Here is a 9,480-nt window from a genome sequence, read left to right as displayed (position 1 = left end):
ACCTGCCTGTCCTGCTGCCCTTTCCCCACTCCCCTTCGGATTTTGAGGGCTCACGTGATCACACTGGGCACCTCCTCAGGGATAATTTCCCTATCTTAAAATCAGCTGATTTTTTAACCTTAGTTTTATCTGCCAAGGACCTTCAAAACAGCATCTAGATTTAGGTGTGATCGAATAACCAGGGCAGGGGAGGAAGGGCATCCTCAGAATCCTGCCTACCACAGTCATGCGCTCCACAAATCACAAGGCCTTGAGGTACCACGGGTGTTTTCATTTTGACCCAACACCAGATGGTTATTTCTTTGGTGCCTTGCCCATCTCCTTCTCTTCGCAGACACCCCAAATTTAAAGTCAGGGTCACATAGAACATACTTTAATTTTCCTCCTCTTACCCATAGGTATTTACACATGTATAGTATGTCATAAGTATCTATTGGATACAGAGGCAATCAGCATATGTTTTACACAAACATGTGTAGAGCTCAACCCACATATTTAGAGACCTGTGTACTTCAGGTAGGGTTATGGACTCGGATGAAGGCCCTGCTCACAAAGACACATCCCCAGGTACCTGTATTAGATTCCTGACTTAGGCAACCGAGGAGTTCAGCTTCTAAATTTACTGGAAGCATAGAGGCAAGGTGGCTGAGCAGACTCCTGTGTCTGGAAAGTTTTTCTTCTGCTACTTGCTTCATAAGGTCTAAGCTGCCCCCTGAGGACCATCCCAGCACCTACAGAGTCCACCAGGGTTGCAAAAGGAGCTGAACTTTTGTTGTACCTGTGACTTTTGTGATCTGCCCTTTTCCATTCCAGAAGAACTACCTCTCAGGATCTGAGCATTAGGCTCTCCCATTTCGTAAATTAATGCAGCACCAACAAGGTCACATCTTCCTCCACGTGGGAAACCAAGGCAGAGCCCAGGTGTCCCTGAGCCGTATCTGGGTCGCCAGTTCTGCCACAGGCCGATGGGTTTTCTTTTGGGAGCCGTATTTGCCCCAACAAACTTCGGCGGTTCCCAAGCAGAGATAACTTTTCTATCACTCTCATGTCCTCAGAAGTCCTAGGGATTCTCCCGGGGGGTAGATAATGCACTGTGACCCAGATATCTCCTTGCATCAAAAGGTTCTCATCTTTGTTGTTGTGTTTTCTGTTTTTGTTTTCCTTTTCCCCCAGCAGACACCCTTGCATCTTCTCAGTTTGACAGTCACTCAGCCTCAAAGGGAGATAGAAAGATTTGGCTCAAAGACAGGACTTGCAGTAAATGAACAAAAACAAGAAAGCACAGATGTGGGCTTGTCAGCTTTTGAAGTGATCTCATCATTGCTTTCAAAGTGAATATAGTTCATAATGTTTCTATGAGCTATTTGAAATGACTCATGCTATTCCACAAATCATCTTATCAAATTACTTACTCCCTTTTTTAATACTGGATTTTGCTTGTTAAAACCTGCTCTTAATTTTAAATAGTGGCACAGAAAAAATTGAGCATAATGGTATTTCAAAAAGCATATCGATCAGTTCTGGGAAAGATGGAATAGCCACGTTCCTCCCAAATTCTCCCTCCTAGAACTAAAAATCTCTGAGCATGAGACAACCAACAGGTACAAGAAGACAGCTGAAAGCAGAGAAGGCGGCAGAATGGGTAGGGGGGTGAGGACAGAGGGGGTGGTAAGTTCCTTGCGACTCTTATTGGCTCCCCGACATCCCAGGCAGGGTGCTCAGAAACCGCACCCAAGGGGATGATGCCATTAATACGCCTTGATTACTTTGTCATAACTACAAATCATTATGGGTGCTTAGTTGACAGATGTGTAAACACTTCTTACTAGACACTACAGAAGTCTCAACCAATTCACTTTTCAAAAGTGTGAAAGACACACACACACACATTCTGTCACTTCACGTTTACATAGAAAACCCACTTTTTCATTAAGAATTTCACTAACCGGGACAACCATGTCCCAGTTCCGCAAAGGTATTAAAAACTCCCCCTAGACTCCAAGACAACCGTTTCTCAGTTGAAAGTTGAAAAAGTTCTTGCAGCTTGCTTTTCATAGGGGAGAAGGGAGGGTGTTGGCAGGGAGGGGGAGATATCTCCTCATGAGTACATCTCCTCAATGTCACTATGCATTAACTATGGGCTTCAAAATTGCAGCTGATGCTGTGCCCAAAATTATTTGCAAAACATAGTAAAGGAACTATTTTTTGATTCATTAGTGTACCATTATCCGTGTGAAATTGCGTAAAGTTACATTGTCGAAAGGAGCTGGGGGTTACACGTCAGGAACCCAAGCTACTGTAGGTCCCCCTCGGAGGCTGTTGGAGGAAATGAAGTCCCTTCTGGTGGCCCAGGGGAAGCAGCTCCCATCACTTCAGGAGGATTCACAGGAAGAGGGATACTCGCTCAATGGGGTCACTGGAGCCTATGATGTATATGTTTAGTGTATTTATATAAATGTACACATCTTCTTAAACAATAGAACTTAAAGATGATTTCACAATCCAACTAAATGCCAAGTTAGTCCACCAGAACAAAGAGAAAAAATAAATCACTTTCCAGATACCGTTGTTACACTGTAACTGTTTCTTGAATTTCTACATATGGGCTTGTTTTTGTTTTGTTATATGTGCTTTCGTTTATATTTATGGAAACTGCTTTGGGCAATTTGCCTGGTCCTGGCCCTAATTTGTCTGGTTTGAATTCTCTCTCTCTCCTTTTTTTAATGAGAAACAAACATCATGGCTTCAAAACCTTGGCTACTCCCTCTTGTATGTCCTCTACTCTTGATTTGCCTGCCCTGCTGATTTCTCCTGATAGGCAACCAGCTTCTAGACTTCTCTGTCCCAACTGCTCCAAGTTTGAATATGCCATACAGCTGTTAAAATTAGTTTGCAGGTTTATGCCTCTACTTTCACTGAACTTCAGGACTTAAACACATCACACAGATCCGACATAATACTGATTGTACAAATGGGGAAACCGAGGAAACCTAGAGAGACCAGGTGACTGACCAAAATCTTAACTTGAACCAGTAGCCTGGGCTGTGACAGCCATTTCGTGGGCTCACCACTGTGGTCAGATGTTACAGTGGATCAGCTACTGGCCTCAAAATTACATCTGAGGCTGTATCTAAAATTAATTGCAAAGTGTACTAAAGGAACCGTTTCTTGACTCATTAGTGTACAACTATCTGTGTGCAATTGCATTTATGTGACCTTTTCTAAACTCTGCTCTTCCTTCTCTAGGTAGATCGTGTCTGATAAAATAGTCATTCACTGTGACTTATAAAGTGTTGAATGGTTACTGTTCTAGGCAGTGCGGCCGATGGTAGGATACCATGGTGTGCAAATGTTTATGGGTCCTGCCTTCGAGGAACTCACTGTTAGAGATCAAAGGTAATCAAATCATCCCACAAATATATTTATTACAACAAACATGAAGTGCCATGCAAGCAAATACGGGGTGGGCTGGGAAGGTAAAATCGGGAGCCTGTTCTAGTCTGCTGGTCGGGGAAGACTTATCTAAGGCAGACATACTTGATCTGAAATGTGATGAGAAGGAGCTGAAGGGGACGGGGGCAGACAGGGGGAGGAGGTCAGCTTGAGCACAGGTCCTGAGGGAAGGAGTCGGTGGGACCACCCTGGGAAGTGGAAGGGCGGGCCTGGCTAGAAAGAAGTGAGGATGGGCGAGAAGGCAGAGGGGCTGGTGTTGCAGGTAGGTTCTGGTGGTCGTTATGCCAAGAGCCCTGGAAAGCTTAAAAAAAAAAAAAGGAAAAGGGAAAAAAAGGGAAGGGAAAGGAAAAGGAGAAGGAAAAGGAAAAGGAGAGGAAAGGAAAAAGATAATAGCATTTGTCTTCACTAAAGTATTATTCTGGCTGCATTTTGGAGAGGATACTCAGTGACGAGGGTGGAGAATGGTGTATCTAAGCTACCACAGTCATCTTGAAAAACCTACATGTTCACAAAATACGCTCTAAAGAGGATACATAGCCAGAGATGCAGATCCAGTCACAGAGGCTTAGAGACTGAAACAGGTAAAGACGCTGGGGCTGTGGGTGTGTAGAAGCTTCGCTCCTCCACATGCAGCGTTGGTTCAACAGGCACAGCCCTTCCTTTCTTTTTTCTGGTGGTCCTTCCTTTACTCCTTGTTACTTCTTCTAAAAACTTGGCTCCCTCTCCTATGTTTTTAAATAGATATCTATAATTGTTTCATTATAATATACATTGTTATAAAGGATATAATCCAGGAGTAAAGCACATTAGGGCAGTTTGATATGCATCATAAGCCATTTAAGACACATCTGAACAAGCTCTTCTTTTTTTTTTTTTTTAAGATTTTATCTATTTATTTGAGAGAGAATGAGATAGAGAGCATGAGAGGGGGGAGGGTCAGAGACAGAGGCAGACTCCCCGCTGAGCAGGGAGCCCGATGCGGGACTCGATCCCGGGACTCCAGGATCATGACCTGAGCCGAAGGCAGTCGCTTAACCAACTGAGCCACCCAGGCGCCCTGAACAAGCTCTTCTTTAAAGGCCAATGACATTGACCAGTTTCTTCTTGAATCTGTATGTCCTTCCCACCCCCCCCAGAGGATGTTTGTGAGCATGTTTTATTGAACACTCCGCCATATGTCTGTGCACACAAATGAGCATATCCATTTAATTTTTACAATTCCCTGTGTTCAAAAGGCATCAGGGTTTACATTTGTTTTAGATTAACTTACTATTGCAATTATTTTTAGCAAAAGCATATTGAAAAACAAATTACTGTATGTTCTATGAAATATTAGACATAAAAAGCAAATTCATGGGACGTGAACCTCATGAGAGAGATGAGGTGTTCTTTCATTTTCAAGTATTTCAGATAGATGTATGCATTAGCACCATGTCTTGCTAGAATGAAATAGGGTGGGGCACAGTTTTATTTCTATATCATTGTTTTTACAAATCTAAGTGTTTAAAACCTCGGGCTCAGAGAGACAGGAACGGAATGAAGTTTGTTTTAACAATGCCATTTAGTTCTTCAAGCCTGTTTCAAGATATATTCAACTATTACATAGTGAGTGATCTAGGATATGAAATTATTTTTAATATTCTATCTTGTGCCAACTCGATGAAGTTCTGTCTGAAAAGAATTTCAAAGACTTTATAATGGTCAGAAAGATTGTGTTCTTTCAATGAAATGTCGGAACAACTACCAGACCTGAGAGGTTATCTGATCCTATAGCTTCTGAAGCTTTCTTTTTCTTTTCTTTTTTTTTCCTTTTTTTTGGCTGAGCTATTTTATACCTCTTTAAGATGTAGAGAATTGAAAATAATAGTTTTTTATAGATATTCAAATGCATTGTATTAGGTAGAAATTCAATTAATTTCTCTTTTTTTTAGATTTTATTTATTTATTTGACACAGAGAGAGAGAGCACAAGCAGGGGGAGGGGCAAGCAGAGGGAGAGGGAGAAATCTCCCCGCTGAGCAGGGAACCCTTTACGGGGCTCGATCCTAGGACACTGAGATCATGACCTGAGCCAAAGGCAGACGTTTAACCAACTGAGCCACCCAGGCGCCCCTCAATTAATTTCTACCTTCAGGAAAAATGTTGCCAACCTTACATTACATTTTATGCAAATTCATGTCAGCACAACCTAACACTCATATCATTTTATCATCAAGCATTTCAGTAAACTTTTAGGAAAAGAAAATACTTTTTATTTTAATTAATTAATTTCTACATTGACTCTTTGGTATTCCAAATACATAAAGCCTCCTTTACCATTCTGTTTTTAAACAATCTTAAGAGTAACATAATTTTTTTATTAATAGCTTTATTGATGTATGATTGACAAAAACTGCACATTTAATGTATGTATTTTGATGAGTTTAGACATATGTATGCCCCTGTGAACCCATCATCACACTCAAGGTCATAAACCTGCCCATCACCTCCAAACATTTCCTCATGCCTCTCTTCTTTTGTGGTAAAAACACTAAACACGAGGGTACTCTCTGACAATTTTTTGAAGTGCACAATACAGTATTGTTAACTCCTAATCCCCCGTGTTAGGATTTGGAGGGGAGACCTTTGGGAAGTAATTAGGGCGAGATTCAGTGATGAGGATAGGGCCATCATGACAGGATTAATGCGTTTACAAAAATGGAAGAGGGGCGCCTGGGTGGCTCAGATGGTTAAGCGTCTGCCTTCGGCTCAGGTCATGATCCCAGGGTCCTGGGATCGAGCCCTGCATCAGGTTCCCTGCTCAGCAGGGAACCTGCTTCTCCCCCTCCCTCTGCTTCTCCCCCTGCTCATGTTCTCTCTCTCTCTGTATCTCTGTGTCTCAAATGAATAAATAAAAAATCTTAAAATAAAATAAAATAAAATAAATGGAAGAGACAAGATCGTTTTTCTCTCCACTATGTGAAGGAGAAGGCCTCTTATGAAAAACCAGGAAGGGGGTTCTCTCCGGGAACTGAATCAGCTGGTACCTTGATCTTGGACTTCCCAGATTCTGGAACTGTGATAAATAAATTTCTGTGGTTTAAGTCCCCAGTCTATGGTATTCTGTTACAGCAGCTGGAATTAAGACACAGCATCCATGGGTATACCTAGTATTTCTATTTTGTATATCAACAAGATTGATACAACGTCCTCAGCACCTGCATGAAGAGTTATTCCAAGTTTATTTAGATAAATCAGGTCTTGTGGCATTGGTGCAACTGGGCTTCCAGTAAGTTTTATGTGACTTTCAAGCTCTTGGAACTATTCATCCACAGCTACTCCAAGCAGTGGGGGAGCAGGACCTAAAACTCATACTTTTATTCTGTTCTGGAAACTTCAGTTGTCATTGTGATTCCCAGCTAGCCTTTTGCCTGTACTCCTTAGATAAGCAACATTTTTTTGTGTGTGTCCACTTCCAGATTCTGGCCTCTACCAGGCTATAATGTTTTAAGTTATAGTTCTGTGCTAGTTCAATTTCTAAGAGGTACGAATTTTCTAGCTTATAAAATAATAATGCAATGATTTTGTATATAAGGTTTACAGAAATGTTTTAAAATTTTTTAATAAAAATTAGTATTTCACAAAAAAAATCCATCATTGGTTATATGATTTACATATAATGTTTTAGATGTGGAGCAACACTTGTTTGACTTACCAAAGTGGTTTCTGAAATAAACTTAGCCTTCTCTTAACAATTGAGCAAATGGTGTTCACACATTTTCACAAATGAATCTTCATAACTATGGTAATGCATTCATCTCAGAAGTATATGGTATACAATCTTAGGGCAATGGAAATAAAGTTGTGTTATCTCCTTGAAACTGAAAACTTATCTGATAACTAGATATGCCCTCTCCTCTCCAGTAGATGTCTCTCTTACACTTTCTTAAGAATCTAGAAACTACAATAAGCAATGATTTTTTAAAAGTGTGTTGTCTATCGATGTTTACTGATACTTTTTACTCTCTCTCAGCTTTAAGTGTTTTGCAAATCAATTTCAAAGCATGTCATCATTAGGGAAATATTTCCCTACTGCTTACACATAGGTTTATTTTTATTTTATTTTATTTTTCTACACACAACTTTAAATAAAATTGGAGGATGATTCTAACAATTACAACGGTGGGAGGAGCTTTCAGTTCTTAATGGTGCTGACCAAACGCTGAGGAAAGTGACACGCCGCATGTCCAGAAGTTTACAATCTCTACTTCCACTTTGGAACGGAGGAGGGCAGACCCATCTGTGTTCTGGAAAGGCCAAGTGTACTGTTCATTCCCTCAGCAAGCATCAGACTATTTGATCTTAGTTTAACTTCCTGATGTCGCTTCACTTGGCAGAGGGCATCTGGTATCAGCTGTGGGATAACAGCTCTGATTTTCCTTTAATTGAGTCAAATGAGTCTTGAGAGCTGGGCGGGAAGTTGTTCTCTTGAAATCCTGGTCCCTTTACCTCAATTTCCCCTAAAGGTTGAGTCAGACTATAGGGGGAGAAATGCTCCCAAGTGCTCTTTCCTAAAGGAAGGTCATTCATAATCATTCAAATCTATAAAATCCATCATCCTTTCCTCCCCATTCTGTAAGAGGGCAACAAACATGATGGAGGTTAAAGGAGAGAACTGAAATCAAACATCCATGCTTGGAAGTTCAAAACTGAGTCGGCATCCCTCCCGAGTCACACTCTCTCCACAACACACAGGAACTCTACTCTATGGCCTACATGTAGCTCATGGCTGTATCTGACCTTTATATGGCTTTTGTCTTAGTATTCATCACGTATATATGGGGTCAGAAATAAAATAATTTGCATGGCAATCACTTTAATAGGTTACCTTGAATTTAACAAACCTTTTTTTTTTTTCTAATTGCTAAATTTTTGAGCTAACTCTCTCAAGGAAGTGAATATAAAAATAAAAACTGGTGATCTATCTTATTTTAGGGGAAGGCTTTGGATCCCATAAGATCCTTCTAACTCTAACACAAAACAAGTTTTCTGATTTTACTTACTATATGTCTTTCAAGTTAGGTAAATAAAGTAACACTTCTTGGAAAGTCTTCTTCAATTCTTGTCAATTCTGCCCATTGAAATACCCTTATAAACAGTGATATAAAGTTCACAGGAAGTGAACCAAACGCCTCTAGATCATGAATATTGAATGTTAATGCATAAAACCTAAATATTCAGTTACTCTTGCTGAAACCAATATTCCTCTAGTATAAAATAATATTGATGCGAGCTATTTCAGTGTTGAAGTTTCCAAATTATATCTAAACTTTCTTTTGTAATGGAAATGAGCTAATTTTTGAGGCTAAACAAATCGTACACTTCTGCTTTCAAGTATAAAACAACATGCATTAGGGCGCCTGGGTGGCTCAGTTGGTTAAGCGACTGCCTTCGGCTCAGGTCATGATCCTGGAGTCCCGGGATCGAGTCCCGCATCGGGCTCCCTGCTCGGCAGGGAGTCTGCTTCTCCCTCTGACCCTCCTCCCTCTCATGCTCTCTGTCGCTCATTCTGTCTCAAATAAATAAATAAATAAATCTTTAAAAAAAAATTGTTATCTCAGCAAGAATAGTACAGCAGAATATGATTCATAGTGAGTATGACAACTGGGTACTATAATCATGATCGTGATTATATCGTGACTATTTCCCATTTGTTCTGAAACTGTTTCCAGTAACTTCAAATATCAGGACCAAAGAAAAATTGTAGCCAGTTGTCATAATCACTATGAATCATATTCCGCAAACAGCAGCATGGGTGTTTAGCTCAAGACCTGAACCACGGGCCATGGGGGTCCTAGCTAGAGATAGGGTAGGAGAGCATGACAGGAAAAGTAGCTGAAAAATGATGGCTAAAAAGTTCACGGATTTGGCCAAAGACATAAACCTATGGATTTGAGAAGCTGTGGGAAATACAAACAGTACAAATCTGAAGAAATCCACAACAAGATACATCATCATCAAATTTACGAAACCTAGGAGAAGAAAAAAA

This window comes from Leptonychotes weddellii, chromosome 13 (genome assembly GCF_054177405.1).
Source record: "Leptonychotes weddellii isolate Sample4059 chromosome 13, ASM5417740v2, whole genome shotgun sequence".
Lineage (NCBI taxonomy): Eukaryota > Metazoa > Chordata > Mammalia > Carnivora > Phocidae > Leptonychotes > Leptonychotes weddellii.
Note: the sequence above shows the minus strand (reverse complement) of the source record.